The 17095-nt window shown below is 56.8% G+C and overlaps 1 protein-coding gene and 1 long non-coding RNA gene across 8 annotated transcripts in view; one reads left to right on the top strand and one right to left on the bottom strand.

Moving 5' to 3' along the window:
- LOC140844537 (uncharacterized) overlaps positions 1-16418 on the bottom strand; it is a 43930-nt gene extending 27512 nt beyond the window's left edge. The window contains exon 1 of the long non-coding RNA XR_012123043.1: positions 15610-16418. This is a non-coding gene — a long non-coding RNA (uncharacterized lncRNA). The remainder of the gene's footprint in view (positions 1-15609) is intronic.
- The window catches only part of KCNQ1 (potassium voltage-gated channel subfamily Q member 1), a 329509-nt gene that overhangs the window by 182898 nt on the left and 129516 nt on the right, over positions 1-17095 (top strand). The window lies entirely within an intron of this gene.

The raw sequence follows: 17095 nt of genomic DNA, 5'->3' as shown, positions 1-17095 counted from the left end.
TGTAGAGCAAATAGCTCATTAACTGGTGTGGCAACTTGGGGACCCTTTTACAGCGGCTCTCAAGAGGCCCTTTCCCGGCTCAGGGACGGAGGTTCCCTGGGGCCTGGAGACCAGCAGCTGTTGGTAAAACAACTCTGCCCAGTACCTTCTGTGATTGGATTAAGTTAACAAAAGGGGCATTGACGTGTGGCCGAAGGGGCCCACCCCTCTTCAGTCCTTGCCATCTCTCCTCTGATGTGGCTCAGGCGGGTGTGTGTACAGGGGCACAAGATAAGCTCCAGGGGGCAGTAGGGGCTCGGTCCCCACTGATTCCTCAGCTCCCCGGCAGCATTCTCTCCCACTTGAAAACATGCTCCTTTGGTAAACAGACTATGTTCCAGAACTTTCTAGCTGACCTCCCTTCCCTTACTCCTTTTCCACTATTACTTGTTGGAAAAGCAATTGATTTGTTTTCTCAGTGTCCCTGAAGTGAAGAATATCCCCAACAGAGAAGTTGTCTTTGGCACCAGAGCTGAGGCTAAGCTTTCCTAGGAGAATGGGCTTGCTGGCCTACCTGGGATGGGTAGCCCCCTGAGGACTTGCTGTGGCCGAGCGACCTGGAGAAGCCGTGTACCTAGGCCTGCCCGCCTAAAGGGGCAGAGGGGACGTTTACCTCCTGGTCTCCCTCACAGGCTGCTCTGGTCACAGGCAGGGATTGGGGGCTCCCCTGCCAGGGCAACCCCATGACCAGCCTCCTCCAGGGAGCACCCCGAACATACGTGAGGTTTGCAAAGGCTTTCTCTACATCAGAAAGTAGGTGTAGGCCGCTGACGCACACAGCACATTGTGTTTGCAGGTGACTCAAGTGAAATGGCTTCAGTTTTTAAAGTTCTGCTGCTTTCCATTCACAACTTCCTCCCATCCCTGCCTTGTGGGCACTTGTATTTCCTGGATATAATGTGTCCTCCTGGGACAACCTGTGAGAATTACAGATGCGGGTGGGGGCTCAGGTTGGCGCAGAGGGTCTGGCGGTCAGACTTGATCAGACAGGGAAGAGGCTGCTCAGAAAGAGTCTCCACCTGGACAGAATGCTCCCCTATGTGGGGGCAGCTAGCACAGCTCACATGAGCACCCTTCAGTCCTCTCAGCGACACTTTCCAAACCCTTAGAGCACACATGCTGTGACACATCGCACCCGTAACCCAGTGTCTCCCATTGCAGGGTCCCAGTCCACTCCTGGTGCTAGAGGATGTCAGTGGGTCTCCTTTCACACAGAAACCCACCTGAACGGGAAGCCCTTTGGGTCCCCAGAAGCCTAGCATCCTCCCGTCTGACAGGCCACACCAGCAGGTTGCTCCCACCTGGGCACGGACCTACAGCCCCACTGGGCACTGGGGCACCCACAGGGATGACTAGACCTTGAGGCTTATATGGCTGTAGGCTTCACCCCATGTGGGGTCGGGGGACAGCCCCGTGGGCCTCTCAGTCAGGCACTGGAATTTCAGAGCCACCACAAAGGCTCTGGGCCTTCCCGCGTGGGGTCCGGGACCTGTGCAGGCAGGTCCCTGCTTCTGGTGCTCTGCGTCGGCCCCGAAAGGCCCTGTGCAGTCAGCCCGTCCTGGGAGCAGGACCCCTGAGCAGAGCGGGCCAGGGCTGTTTCCCAGGCCATCTCCTGCTTCACCAGGAACTCGGCTGTCACCCAGGCTTGGGGAGGCCACGTATTCTCTGCAGACAGCCTTCCCGAGCCCTGATCCACTCCCCCATTTTCCTGCTGGGCACCCTGGGCACGTCCTGCCCACTCTGGGCCTCAGCCCACACCCAGGAGGGTCAGGATGGAGCTTGCTCTAGCCTCCTCTGGCTCCTACCCACCCGGGGGATGCAGGAACAGAGAGGGTACTAGGCCTGCCCCTAGCATATCTGAGTCGAGGATAAAGTGTCTATCTTTGCTCTGTCTCACCCCCTCACTTCTTGGGATTTCTGTGCCTTCCTGAGAACACAGCAGTGCCGCCCATCCTGCCCCTCCCCCGCAACCGGCTCCTGCCTGGCTGTGTGACCCTCAGGCCCTATGATACTTTGAACAAATGTCCCCAACCCAGTAACGCCTGAGAGGACCAGACCTCAGACCACACAATGCTGTGCCTGGCTGGCTAGGGATACACTTGGGTTTGTCAGTGGGATGTCACCCCAGTTCCTGACCAGGAGACCCAGGCTCCTATGCCAAGAGCCCCTCCCTGCCAAGTTTCCATGATTGTTTTGAAACGATTCCCACCAACAGACACCCCTGCCTGCCTCCAGTGTAGTCTCATTCACAGCTCCAAAACAACAGCTCCCAGCCCCGGGCAGCGTGTTCCTGCAAGGACAGCTGCGGTAACCGGATCGGGAGCCTGGCTGCCAATGCTTTCCACACGAGTGCGTCTGCTCTTAGGCTGGGCTGCACAGAGCATGGCTGTTAGACCAGACATGGGTCCTCACTTGAATGACAAATCCTTGTTTGAGGCTGGGCTGTCCTACCCAGCACTGTTTCCAGCCTGGCACCAGTAGCTCCAACCATGAAACTGAAGCCTCCCCACTGAAGCAAGCACCCATCTGTCCCCCCCCCCCCACCGACTCAGGGGGGGGCCAGGTGTGTGCGTCCGCCAGGGACCAGCCTAGGGGCCAGCCCAGGTCCACAAGGGCCTTCAGGATCCCAGGCATGACTGGACCGTCCTCCCAGTGAATGAGGGCGCGGACAGGGCTGGCCCAGCTCGCTGAGGTGGGAGCAAGAGTTTGAGGTGAACATGTGGGGGTCCAAGCTCAAGAGGGACAGGAACCCCAGGGAGTAACATAGATGCCCTGGGGAGACATGTCAGTAGACCTCAGCTCAAACACTGCTCTTAGGCTAAGAGACCCGAGACTGGGCTTATCTATCAAACGAAGGGTCGGTGGGAGTGCTAGGTTCCCAGGACTGGTGGCCAGGGTTGAGGACTGGGACAGCCTGGCCTGCCTGCGGCTGCCTGAGTACCACACTCTGCAGAAGGCTCCGGCAAGTGGAGTCACACCCTAGGGCCCAGCTGTCCACACAACATCCCTGCCTACAATAGGACTGTGGCAGCACACGTGGGGGGAACGTCCCGGGAACCTGGCATTTGGGCCTGTTCTGTGCAACCCTCTCCCTGACACACATAACACAGCCTCTCTGTGCTCCCCCACCCCCTGTCTATGAGGTATGGCTGTTGGGGGAGGGCAGATTGCCCCTCCATTCTTCTCAGGCCCTCTGCCAAATCTGCCATCTCCCCACTGGCCTCCCCAGCCAGGTCCCAGGGCCCAGTATTCTGATGCACCAGGGTCCGGAGCCATCAAGTCATGCAGAGCCTCAGGACAGGGGCCCCTGGCATCCCTGACCACATGCTCACAAGCCACCAGCCCAGTCCCTGCCCTCCCCTGTGGGCTCCAGCCCAAACTCTGGTTCCTGAGGAGCCTCAAAGGCCAGAGTCGGGGTGTCCTGCGGAAATCCTGATGAGATGGAAAATCCCCAGCAGTTGGGCCCCAGGCTGAGCTGTGGGGGCACTTCTGCCTGCCTCCTGGGGGTCACCAGGCCCCCTGCTTCCTGCTTCCCTTTGATGTCTCTGGTGTGAGGGAGGGGTCAGTGCCCCCTGGGCACAGGCACACACTCACTGGGCTGCAGTGAGGAGTCGGTGCTTTGGGGGCCTGGAGATGCTGGAGTCAGGCAGGGGACCCAGCAGGGTGGGGAGGAAGGCTGGATGGAAACACGCCAGCCTCAGCAAAAAGCTCCCTGGGGAGGGACAGGGAGGGTCTGCCGCCTGTCCACCAAGGGCACCCGCACTCATTCGGGGCTTTCCCTCCTGGACTGTCTGGTCTGAGTGGGAGGAGCCATGATCAGCCTCTGTGTAGGTGAGGAAACGGAGGCCTCTTTACAAGCCAAGAGGGTCACTGGCAAAGCCTCCCGAGGGCCCTCTGTGTCTGGGTAACTTCCCAAGCAGTTTCAATGGCTGCTGCCCTGTGTACCCTCTGCACAGGCACTGGGCCCCAGCCTCCATGTGTGCAGTTGCCAATTCACAGGAGGACGCCGGGCTCGGCCTCCAGCTCACTGATGAGCAAGCCGGGACGTCAGGTGGAAGGGCAGCAGTCATGCAGCCAGGCCCCGCAGCCCGAGGACCTCCATTCCCAACGCCTACTGCTGGCAAGGGGGGCCTTCTCCTGAACACTGGGCCTCATCTGACTCTTTAACCAAGCCAATAACCCCAGGAGGTATCTGCTGGTTTTAATTTCAGTTCACAAATGAGGAAAATGAGGCATAGAGAGATTAGGTGGCCTTCCTGATGATACAAAACTCACCTGCACTAGAGCTGGGGTCCAAACTGGGTGGCGGGAACTGCTGTTTGGTGCCACCGCGCCGTCCCACTGTGCCAAACCTACGTACTCAGCAGCCCGGCTCCCCTGGTGATGTGCCCAAGGGGAGAGGGCGGGCCAAAGGTCACACAGCAAGGGGGAGAGCCGAGGTGGTGGAGGAGGCTCTGCTCTCTGCTCCCCTCACACACCCCTATGGGGGCTGGAAGGCAGGGCAGGTGGGCTTTCTGAAAGAGCCCTGAGAAAATGGCAAGGGATGACTAGGGGAGTTGGGACCACAGGGCCCAGGACGAGAACCATGGAGGCCTGGCATGCAGGGGTGCCTTCTGCAGGGTTTTGAAGGGCAGTAACCGCCCATCCCTATCTGCCTGGGGTTAGGGTGGCCTGGCCCCTTCCTGGCCTACACGGGAAGGCCTTTGAGACCCTGAGGGGAGAAGCCTCAAGATACAGGTGACTGACTGGGGAGGTTGCCTGTCCCTCCCTTTTAATGTTCAAACAACTCAGCCTGCCCATTTGATGCAGGGGTTAGGCAGAGCAGCTTTGAAGTAGTTCCTATCAGCCCCTGCACAGATAGTCTCCCACCCAACCGTGGGGCTCAGTGCCACTCCTGGGATACCTCCCTACCTCCTTGGAGCTTGAGGCCTTTTTGGTGGCCTTGGGAAGAGGGGCTTGAGGGGGTAGAAGCCCCCGCACCTTGGGAAATGGGGTGTCCCTGCTTGGAGAGTCCTGGGTGTGGAAGGTGTCTGGGGCTGGCCCCTTCCTCCTTGGCCCAGAAGGAGACCGGCCCCAGCCAGCTGATGTGCCCTCTAAGTGCTCTGCCTCAGAGCCCCTGATTCGCGACCTTGCCTTGTCTGCCAGTCTGGGAGCTCACAGAGGGCATCCCATCCGATGGCCCCCATGGGCTGGGCCTGCACAAGAGGGGCCGAATGAATGATGGATCAATGAGCAAAGCAGAAATCTGTCAGCAGGGCATCTTCTGGATTCTCAAACATCCAGACACTGCAGGAAAAAAGCCAGCCAGCAAATGGCCTGCAGCCCTTGGCAGCAGGAGCAGGCGGGGGAGCAGGGCAGGAGGCTGCCAGGGGCAGCTGCCCTTTGCACCTGGACTGGGCACAGTCCCACTTGTTTATGGGAAGCTGGGGGGTGGCATTTGGCTCCCAAACAGCCCATGCAGGAAGGAAAGGAATACAACCTCCCAGGTGCCAGGCTATGGCTGCAGGTGTCCCTCTGGGCACCCACCCCTACATGTGCTGGACTCCAGGCTGCCTTCCCCAGTGAAAGTGACAGTGGCAGGCTTCAGCACAGCCTGGAGCTGGGCTGCGTGAGAAATCTTGCCCAAGCATGGGCTGAGACATTGTGTGAGCCTCTTCAAGCCAGCCTACCTCTCTTCCTCTCTCCTGACCTGGTTTCTCCACAGAGTTGAAGGTTGCACATGACTTTTTCTTCCTCTTCTCAGGTTAGTACAAGGCCCCAACAAAAGCCTGCAGCCTGCAGCCCTCCCCAGGTGTGAGAGGAGGCGGAGGCCTGGCGGGCTGACTTCCCCATGTCAATGCCCAGTGGCCTCAGGCACTCACTTGTATGGCCAAGTGGCTCTGTGCTGGGTCCATGCATGGAGGCAGTGCCTCCCTTGCTGTACTACTGCTAGGAGGATGAAATAAAGTTACACGTGGTGAAGTCAAGGTGCCTGCATGGGTGATTGCTGTTGCTGTGAGTGTGGCTGTTCTGCGTGTGATGAGTACCTGCACTCAAAGGGCTACCTCCCTCCCTGAGAAGAGCAGGGGTGCCAGGGGCCAAGAGTAGGGTGGATGTGAGAGCAGAGGCCAGGTCCTGGGACCTCAGGGACAGCCACTGGGCCCACTGGCATCTCAGCTTCCATCGTGAAGAAGGAGCCACAGGGGCCAAGGGTCGGGCAAGAAATGACACAAAGCAGGGACGGAACCCCAGGCTGTGTCAGGGCCGGGGACATAGGCAGAGCGTGCCTGTGTATTTAAGTGCACAAGTTAGTGGGGGTGTGTTAGGGTGTGTGAGTGCAGGGCCATATATTAGAACTTCTGAAGGCTTTTCAGCCCAGCCTGCTGGTTGACGATGGGGTATGTACTCTAGAGCCCTCGGGTGGGTGCGGACTGACGGGGGGGTCAGAGGGAGCACTCTCTCCATCTCCCTGGTGTCCAGGCTGCTGTCCTACTGCTGAGGGCTGGTCTTTGGGGGCACAGGGGTCCAAGTGTTTTGGAGGGGCATAGCAGTCCGAGGTTTGCCTGTGAATAGGTCCCAGCTCCTTCAAGCCAATCTCAGAGGTTCATTTGAGAGTCATGGCCATGTGTTAAAATCCACCAGGCTTGGATGGAGGGCAGAGGCTTCGGGCTGGAGTCTTGGCTTACACATCAGAACAAGCTGGGTGAGGAAGGGAATGGGGAGCCTTTGTTCTAGATGCACTTGGATTCCTGGGACGCTGGGGGTTGGGGCTGTGCAGAGTCCCTCTCAGGGCCTTCTGGGAGGGGCGCTCGGAGCTCAGCTGTGCTTAAAAATTAGCAGGCGGAGGAGTTAGAGGCTCTGCAGTTAACCCCTTCTGGTCCTTTGAAGGCTGTTTGAACTGTTGATCAGGAAGGCTGAGCTGGAGGGCACTGCTGCCCCCTGGACGCCTGTCCTCAGCTGGGTCTCTGGGCACTGAAGCTGAGGCACTGCTGTCTGCGCGGGGCCCACTGAAGCTCCCTACCCCCTCCACAACTCTGATGTTGACGGCCTCTTTGTTTTCTCGTCTCAGCCTATTCAAGGCCATTTTTTCAGCTTGTTGGCTTTGCATTAAGATTGGGGGGATTTTCCGCCCTTCTGAGGTTATGAAATAGCTCAGCAAGGATGAGGCCTCCCCTCGGGAGTCAACCCGGCTTCCTCCCGCACGTGCAGCAGGGAAAGCCTCTTTGCTGCCGCCGTTCCAAGGGCCAGAGGAGAGAGGAGGAGAGACCATTTGGGGAAGGGGCGTCTCCCTCCTATCCCAGGAGAGATGGGCGACAAAGAGCTACACTGACTGGAGGCACGTCCCAGCAGAGCCTGGAGGTTGTCTACTGCCAACAGTCAGGACCAGGAACACCGCTTACAGTCTGGTCTCTGCACTGGTTCCAGTCTGCTCTCTGCAGGGACCATGACCCTCAGGCAGGGGACTTCCCCTCCTTCCCAGACTCCTGACCTTCCTGCCACCCCTCTGGCTCTGTGCTAGGTCAGCCTTGCAGGCTCTCCCTACTGTGCCACCAGAGCTCCTCAGGACCTGTTGACGCCCAGATGTCTCTCTGGGCTGGCCCTCCATCCCCCAGACCCACATTCCAGTCGCCTGCCGCAGAGCTCCCTTCTATGGCTTCTGCCAGTCCACCCTCCACACCACCAAGAGCCCTTTTCCAACAACAAAGGCTCCTGCCGCCCACTGTTGCCTTCATGCCAGCTGGACACCCCAGAATCCTTCCCAGCACTTGCCCCTCCTGGCTGCTGCAGCAGCCTATCACCACACCAGGCTGATTTCACCCCTCATTATCGCTGGAAGTTTGTGGTTTCCCCTAGTCCCTTCGCTGCTGCCCAGCTTGGCCACCATTGGCCACTGTCTCTGGGCAGTGCAGTTGCCTCTGGCCCCTTCCAGTCCATCTCCACTTAGAAGAGGTAGGTCCTTCAGAGTGCAGACCCACTGGGGCACTCCCGGCGTGGGACCTTTCAGTGACTCCTGGAGCTCTTAGAACAAAGCCAGTTTTCTCGCAGCAGTGTGGCCTGTCTGACCTGCAGCTCTCCTTCTCCTTTTCACTCTCACAGTTCAGACACCTGGCCTCTTTCTGTCCCTTCAGCTCCCGGACCCCCTCACCAGAAGGCCGTGTGCCTGCAGCCCTTGTCCTGCCTCCCCCCACCTTGCCCAAGGGAGTGTGTAGGACCCCAGACTAATTCCTGTGTTCCACCTGTGCACAGCTCTACCCTCAGGGTGCAGCAAACACATGCTCACACATTGGGTTGTCTCTCGCCTCGGCACCACAGGCCCCAAAAGCGGGGGCTTCCGAGTCCCTGCTCCTATCAGATTCCTACTGCCTGGGCCAGTGTCAGGTGCCTGGCAAGTTTTCAACAAAGATTCGTTCAATGATCAAACCTGTGACACGGGGTAGTGATGGCAGCTCTGCCCCCTGAACTAATTCCCTGCCTGGGAAGCACCACGTAGATGGCAGAGTCCGCTGTACCGGCTGCCTGTCTCAGCAGGCGTGCTCTGCGAGGGCCTGCTGCAGCCCCCTAGACGGGCACTGGGTACACGGAGGGCCTCCAGAAGCCTGCTGAAGAGAGGAACAGGAGTTCCCTCGTGGAAGGGGGCGAAAGGATTCCACTCTGCCACCCTGGGACACGGCTCCCCACTCTAAAGTAATTTGCTCCAAGATTACTTCCTGTCACATCCTCAGATGTTTCTCACGTCAGCCCTCCTGGACACACTCAGGCATTATGGTCTGGCTGTTTGTTCCGATCAGGCCCTCCTCTGGGAGGGTCACAAGTCACAGGCCAGGGTCACCTGTATGGCTGCTGGGCTGAACTGCTCAGGCACATGCCTGTCCCAACTCCGCTGAGCACGCAGCAGGCAGGCCCCCCCACCCCACCCCCACCTCCAAGGCCCGCCAGCACCCCATGGGGGCCCAGTCTGCCAGGGTCGGGCAGTAGGAGCTGGGGCCTGAGGATCAGGAGCTGGGCTTGGGCCGCGCTGGGGGCAGGCCTGTGGGCTGGGTACCGGCCCCCGCAGGGAGACCCCATTCTATGATACTAATTGCCACAATTAGTGGGAGAAAGGCCCATTAGATCAGTTTCTTCTGGCTGAGGCCTGTCAGGGAGGGTGAACCAAAGCCCAAGGCTTTTTGAAGGAGCAGGGATTCTTCCATAAATGAGGCCATATTTAAATTGCAAACAAGGGCCTCACCCAGGCCAAGGAAAAGCTCAGGGGTGGGGTGGGGGGGGGGAGCTTTAGTTAGGCAAACGAGCAGCTGGGGGTGGGGGGCGCAGGGGTTGCTTGCTCTGGCTCTGTGGCCCTCCCTGGCTCCTATGATCAGAATACTGGGTTGTACGGGCTCCCATCAGTGACCAGTCCTGCCAGAGCCCCCCAGCAAGGAGGAGAGGGGCTAAGGCTGAAAGAGGCAGAGGGAAAGGGCAGTGTTAGAGGCCACTCCCCACCCCCAGAACCAGGCATGCTCTGAGGCCCCCTCACATGCCTCCTCCTCAGGCACATTGCAAACCTGGACCTACTGTCCACCGAGAGCCATGCACTCATGGGTCCGCACTGACTGGGGACTCTGACTAGGTCACCTCAAATTCAGAAGAGCCACAGGTGCCCATGCTGGGAATCACATAGGGACTGCAACTGAAAGCCTGGTCCAGCTGAAGCCCCCAGAGGCGGTCCGTAGGCCGTGAGGCCCACGCCAGCCTTGAGCTATACTGCTGGCCAAGCTCCAAGAGGCCCACCTCAGTCAGTCTCTGCGAGAGCGTGAGTTGGTGTGAGGGCTGGGTGTGGCAAGGTGCAGGCCAGGGCTTGCTTCATTTAAAGAGCCAGAGCAGAAACCATCCCAGTCCTGGGAGCAGGTCTCAGGCAGTGGCCCTCACCTGTGGTGCCCCCAGGGGACATGTGGCAATGTCTGGAGACATTTTTTATGATCACAACTGTGGGTGTGTTACTGGTATCTCCTGAGGTTAATAACCACCCTACAACACAAAGGACAGCCCCCACAACAAAGAATGGGGGGGGGGTCCCACATGTCAGCAGTGCAGCTATAGAGAACCTTTGGTCTGAGGGGCTGGGATCATGACATGCCATTTACTTTCTCTGTGCATTCTGAAAATGGATCCACACTTCCTAAGTCCAGCCTCTTCCTTCATTCAACAAGTCAGTGAAGCCACTGAACAGAAACGCATGACACACTACCATGCGCAGACACCATAGAGAAGACAGATGTTCTCTCCTGCGGCCTCCTTCCCGTGAAAGAGCCAGGCAGGCAACAGATAAGTAGATGCCTAAGGAACTAGAAAGCGCTGCAGTGTGTAGTCTGTGCTTGTAGAGGCTTGAAACAGTGCCGGTCTAAAGTGACTGAGGTGCTGAGTAAAATGGTGGATCAGAGAAGGTCTCCCTGACAACAGTTCAGGTGAGACCTGGAAGGGTGAGAAGGAATGGTCGTCGGGCAAAAGTCACAGGGAAAGGCGCAGGTAGTTGGCACAAAGACCCTGAGGCACCTGGCTGGTTTGGGAATTGGGCTGGTGTGACAGGAGCTCAGTGAGGGAGCACAAAGGGCAGGGCAGATCTTGTAAAACCTGATGGAATTTGAGTTTTATTTCCTAGAAATAGGAGCCACTAGAGGGTGCTTGGTAGTGGAGCGATGGGACATGCACACATCCATTCTTGGCTTTTGGGATTCGACGGCCTAGGACACAGTGTTATCACAGCCCTAAGTTCATGAGACACTGTCACCCTGTAATGGTCTGTGGGGGGCGTCACTCTGTTCCTTTGCCTGCTTTTCCGTTTGATCCCCATTCTCCACCCCTGCTCCCCTCACACCAGGCAGCTGCTCCGGCATAATTCATTTATATCATTGTGTTGTGTGTGCCCTAGCAATGCGTGCAGGATCTTCTAGCATGTCTGGTGCTGTGCAATTTTAATTTAAATACAGAGTCGTGTACTGAGATGATCCTTGTCCTGTTTGGCATCTGTGTCCCTCAGCACCGTGCTGGCACATGTCTCCATTTCATTAAGTGTACATCTCTTCTTTACTCCTAACCACAGCGCTGGGCTCCAGCTCCCCACACCCCGCAGGCAGGGCTGCATGGAGCGTGCACACAGTGCCCCTCGTTGTTCTGGCGAGAACTGCGCTAGCTGTTTACCCAAGAGGGAAAGTGCCGGGTTGCAGGTATTAAATGTTTTATTTGGGGAAGAAGTGCTGGACGGCTCTCCAGAATTTCTGTGCTTGACATTCCCACCTGCAGTACACAGGGAGGCTGGTTTCCTGCACTTCTGCCAACACTTGGCATTATCCTATTTTCTAATTCTTCTCACATGAGGAGTATCTGTTGCTTTCACGTGCATTTCTCAGATCACTGATGAGCTCGAGCATCTTTTCATATCGGAGTTAACCCTCCAGTAAACCACCACTTAATATCACTTACCCACTCTTCTTTTGAGCACCCCATCTTTTTCTTACGGAACGCAGGGCTTGCTATTATATTTTAGCTATGGATTTTTTATCAGTTTTAATTGTTTCAAGTATCTTGTAATTGGTCATCTGTAACCTGGGTAAATAAAGTAACATAAATGAGAGTGAAAGAGGCAAGTCGTGTCTTAGTAGAATTAGGAAAATACTTTTGGTCTCTGCCACAGTGGTTTTATTTAACAGAACTAATTCGTGTATATTCAAGTTCTAAATTTTAGTCTTGAAGTTTGTATTTTCTGGGTCCTGCTTAAGACCCCAAGGCCAACCCTGGGCCGTGAAATGATTCTGCATAGTGTCCTCCTACTAAAAACTGTCTAGTAACTTTTACTTTAAAATCTGTAGCCCATTTGGAGCCTGCTTTTTTCTACAGGCTCAGGTAGGAATCCACATTCCTATTTCTCCATTCAGGGCCAAAGAAGTGGGGTGCCACCTTCCTCTAGATGCAGGGCTGCCTCCAAAGGCTCTTTTGGGTCTCTGTCCTCCACCGTTTGGACTGCTGAGCCTCGGAGTATGCCCCAAGATCTGCTGGTCCAAGGCCTTTGCTGTTTTCCTTTTTCAAAGTTCACTTGGTGTTTATAGATCTTTTTCTTGCACAGACATTTTAGAGTACATATGTCAAGTTCCTCAATAGCTCCAACCGGGAGTTTAAGCAGAGTCATGCTAAATTTACAGATTTAGAAAAATTTGACCCTTTTCTAATGCAAATCCGCCCTATCAAAGAGAACAGAATGTCTCTCCATATCAAAAGATTTTCCTTTATATCAATAGAATTTTTAAAATTTTCTCCATAAAAGTCATCTTTGTTAATTCCTAGATGTAATATAAACTTTGTGGCTATTCTAATTGCTACCTTAATTTCTATTATACTTTTCAGTTACTAGTGGCATAAATAAATGCTTTTAGGGGTGTGGGGGTTTGGGGGACAAGGGTGTTACACTGATCTTATAACCAAAAACTTTGAAGTCTCTATTTGGTTCTAAAAGTTTAATTTTTTTTTTTTTCATGTAGCTCAGCCATTTTCAAAGTGTGGTCTGAGGACCCCATAGAGCCCCTGAGACCCTTTCACACAAGGTCAAAAACATTTTCATAATAAAACTCAGACATTATTTGCCTTTTCTGTTTTCACTCTCAAAGTGAAAGAGTTTTCCAGAGGCAGCATGACCCCACTGGAATACGTGCTTATATAGTCCTGTGTTTTAATGGTTTCTCAGTTTTAACTTCTTAGGTAATGATCAACATACATAACTCATATTTGCAAAAGTTCTTTGGAGATCTCAACAATGAGAGTACAAAGGGTCCCGAGACCAAAATGTCTGAGAACCCTGATGTAGACAATCTATCTTCTGATGAGTAGTTTTCTCCCTCTCTTCTGAGCCTCCCTTACACTCCACTTTCCTTCCTCGTGTTACGAGATGGCCAGGATGGCTTCCTAGGCCTGCTTATTGTAAGGGGATGGATACTCGTGTGATGTCTCCAGTTAAGTTTGCTGAAAAGTTTTGATATGTAACTTGTATCAAGTTAGGTCGGTTCCCTTCTAGTCCTGGTTGGCTAAGAAGTGTCCCCCCTCCCTGAAATCATATATAGGCATTGAAGTTTATTATAATTTTCCTGCCTCAACTGAGAGAACCATATGGTTTTTCTCTTCTAGTCTCTTAATGTGGCAAATTACATGGATAGAGTTTCTGATATTGGATCATCTTTACATTCCTAGGAGAAATCCCACTTGTTTAAGAATTGCTTAATATGAGGTTGGATTACTTATACTATACTTATATATATACTTATACTCAGCTAATACTGTACATGGAACTTCTGCATCTGTGTTCATAAGGAAGACGGTTCAAAATTATGTGCTCTTCTTATTTTAATTTGGGTAAGCTCTGATCCCCGTATAAAAAGATCCCTCTAGTTGGAGCATAAATCCTGAAATGGGCCCACTTTTCTCCTCAGCATGTTTGGAAACACATTAAAATAGAACTGTAATCAAGCAACCCAATCCTTAAATTTTTCTCCTTGTGAGTATCTGGAAAACAGGTGCAGAAATGGATCATTTGAGACACCATAGAAATCTGGTTAATCCTGCCAGCCTGCTTTCCTTCAACAAGTATAGACTGAGCAGGGCTGGGTACCAGGCTTTGGTGGTGCCTGGGCTGCAGAGAAGAACATGGGCATCTCTCTAGGGAGCCCGGGGCCAGCACAGCAGGGTCGAGGGGAACCTGGTACCTGCACCGCAATCTGTGTATGCTGTTATCAGCAATGCCTCTGCACCCGGGGACGCTGTCTGGGACAGGACGCTTCTGTGCACAGGATTCAATCCCTTTGGTGCCCAGAACAGCCCCAGGAAGACGCTCACCCCATTTTACAGAAGTAGTGACTGGTTGCGTGGGGCGATGGAGGTGGAACCAACCTGCTGTCTGCCGCTAGGGTCCAGATAGAAAACCCCGACTCCCGTCTTTTGCCTATCCCCCACCTGGACCAGGGATTCTGACCCCCAACTCAGGGATCTGCCTTCAACGCAGAACCGCCACGGATTAGAAATTTACCTTCAATTTGTGACTTGGACCCTGATTCAGACTACTAACCCCAACTCCAGTCCCCAACTCCGAACAACCACGCGGTGCTAGACAGTCTCTGAACCCCAACCCGGGTCCCCGACTTGGACACCAACCCCGCACTCCTATCCCCAACTCGGATCACTAACCTCAACTCCAGTCCCCGACTCCAAACAATCATGCGGTGCCAGTCTCCGGACCCCGATCCAGGTCCCCGACTTGGACGCCGACCCCGGACTCCTACCCCCGACTCGGACCCCAACTCGGACCGCTAACCCGAACTCCAGTCCTCAACTCCGAATAACCACGCGGTGCCAGACAGTGTCTGAACCCCAACCCGGGTCCCCGACTTGGACACCAACCCCGCACTCCTATCCCCAACTCGGATCACTAACCTCAACTCCAGTCCCCGACTCCAAACAACCACGCGGTGCCAGTCTCCGGACCCCGATCCAGGTCCCCGACTTGGACGCCGACCCCGGACTCCTACCCCCGACTCGGACCCCAACTCGGACCGCTAACCCGAACTCCAGTCCCCAACTCCGAACAACCACACGGTGCCAGACAGTCTCTGGACCCCGACCCAGGTCCCCGACTTGGACACCAACCCCGCACTCCTATCCCCAACTCGGATCACTAACCTCAACTCCAGTCCCCGACTCCGAACAACCACGCGGTGCCAGACAGTCTCCGGACCCCGATCCAGGTCCCCGACTTGGACGCCGACCCCGGAATCCTGTCCCGACTCGGATCACTAACCTCAACTCCTGTCCCCGACTCGGACCACGACTCGGACCGCTAACCCGAACTCCAGTCCCCGACTCCGAACAACCACGCGGTGCCAGACAGTCTCCGGACCCCGACCCGGGTCCCCGACTTGGACGCCGACCCTGGACCCTGATCCCGACTCGGACCACTAACCCGAACTCCAGTCCCTGACTCCGAACAACCACGCGGTGCCAGACAGTCTCCGGACCCCGACCCGGGTCCCCGACTTGGACGCCGACCCCGGACTCCTGTCCCCGACTCGGACCCCGACTCGGACCACTAACCCGAACTCCCGTCCCCGACTCCGAACAACCAGTTAGTCTCCGGACCCTGACCCGGGTCCCCGACTTGGACGCCGACCCTGGACCCTGATCCCGACTCGGACCGCTAACCTGAACTCCAGTGTCCGGCTCAGAACCATCGCCCAGTGCGAGACGCAGTCTCCGCACCCCGGCCTGGACCCCGACCGGGGGCTCTGGTCCTAACTGGACTCTAGACCCGCCACCAGCACCTGGCGACCTTGCTTCAGAACCACCGTGCGGACTCAAGACCCCAGCCGGGACCACCGACCTCCCACGTCAGACACGAACCGCGACCGCCCGCAGGACCGGCCCCCGAGGCGCACTCCGGACGCGGGCTCCCGACTCGGAACTGCGACGCAGGCGGAACCCCGGCCCGGCCTCCGTGAGGCGCAGCGCGGAGCGCCGGCCGGGCCCGGGATCCGCAGACCGCGGGACCCGCCGCCCACCTGCGCCCCCCGCAGACCTCACCTCAGCTCGCCGGCGACCGCCCGTCCCGCGCCGCCCGGGCGCCGAGGCGCTGAGGGGCCTGAGGAGCGCGGCAGCAGGAGAGCGCGGCCTGAGAAGGGCGGCCGGCAGCAGCCCAGGCCTGGGAGGGGCGGCCTGAGGGGAGCGCGGCCGCGGGAGGAGCGCGCCCTGGCGAGAGCGCGGCCGCGGACTGTACGGCCGCGGGAGGAGCGCAGACTGAGCGCAGACTGAGCCGAGCGCAGCGCCTTTCTGCGGAGCTGATGCTGCAGAGCCCCGACCCCAACTGACGTAAAAGCCGTCCCCGTCGCTGATTGGACAGGCCTGCAGGGGGGTTGCCGCGTGCCGCTGCGCGGGTTGGCTGGATGCGGAGAGCGTGTGCCGCGCTCTGCCATTGGCCGGGGCTGGCCTCTGCCGATGCCACCCAGGGTCGGATTGGCCGGGTGAGTCCGGCGCCACGTACCGTGCCTGCGCTGTGTGCTGGGCTCTGAGGGCGCCCCTCCAGGTCCAAGCCCCTCTGCGGCACTCAGCTCACGGGGGCCAGCGATGGCCGAGCGGGGCCTCCCACCGCCCACGGGGACTGCGCCGCTGGCCTGAGGCAGCTGGGGCGCCTGCAGGGGCTTCACCCTGGGCAGGTGACAGGGCGCAGGTGACCCAGGTGGTCGGCCTCCGGCTGGACCCCGACAGATCTGCGTACAGCCTTCTCCGGCAGGCTCTCCGGCAGGTCACTGTCTCTTGATGGTCCCGTCCCTCCTCCAGCCCACCCTCCATCCACCGCTCCCTCCATCAATCGCTCCTCTTTCCTCCCTCCCCCCATCCCCCCACCTCTACGTCCACTGGCCTCCCCCTGGGTACCAGGCACTGCCCTAAACACTAGCCATCTGCAGCAAACAGCCATCCGGAAGCCTGTTGTCACTGGGAAACCTGTGGTTTTCCCAGCAGGTCTGGGCAGTTTGGACCCGCCGGTGAACCCTGTGCGTTCTCAGAGGTTGCTGCCCTCCCCCACAGCCCACTCAGGGCGGACTTCAAACAAGGGGGGAACGGAGGTGCTGGAGCCCGCGAGCGGCCATCCTGCACACAGAGCACTCAGCCAGGCCTTCGTCTCAACTGCTTTTGCCTGAAATACATGTCTATGAAAAGAGCCAGGGGTCTCTCCAAAGGTGACAGACTGGGGTCCTTGTGACTCATCCTGGAGGAGAAAGGGAGAATGGTGTCATCTTTTCAGATGTCAACAGCTTTTTTTCTGACCTTGAGAAACAATGCCCAGATGGGTCACCTCCCCGTCCACTGCCCAGCCCACAGGAAGGTGGGGCAAAAAGCATAGGGCAGTACATTTGATTCGGATCTACCAACGCCATCCAGCTAGTTGTTTTTTGGTTTCTACCTATCCAAGGTGGGTTGTAACCAGTACCATCACACGGGGCACGGGGCACTGTGCTCAGGAGGGCCCCACACTTAGGGTTTAATGCCCTGCTGTCACCATATTGAAATT

The sequence above is a fragment of the Manis javanica genome, chromosome 11, assembly GCF_040802235.1.
Source record: "Manis javanica isolate MJ-LG chromosome 11, MJ_LKY, whole genome shotgun sequence".
Lineage (NCBI taxonomy): Eukaryota > Metazoa > Chordata > Mammalia > Pholidota > Manidae > Manis > Manis javanica.
This window is presented reverse-complemented; position numbering and strand designations above follow the sequence as displayed.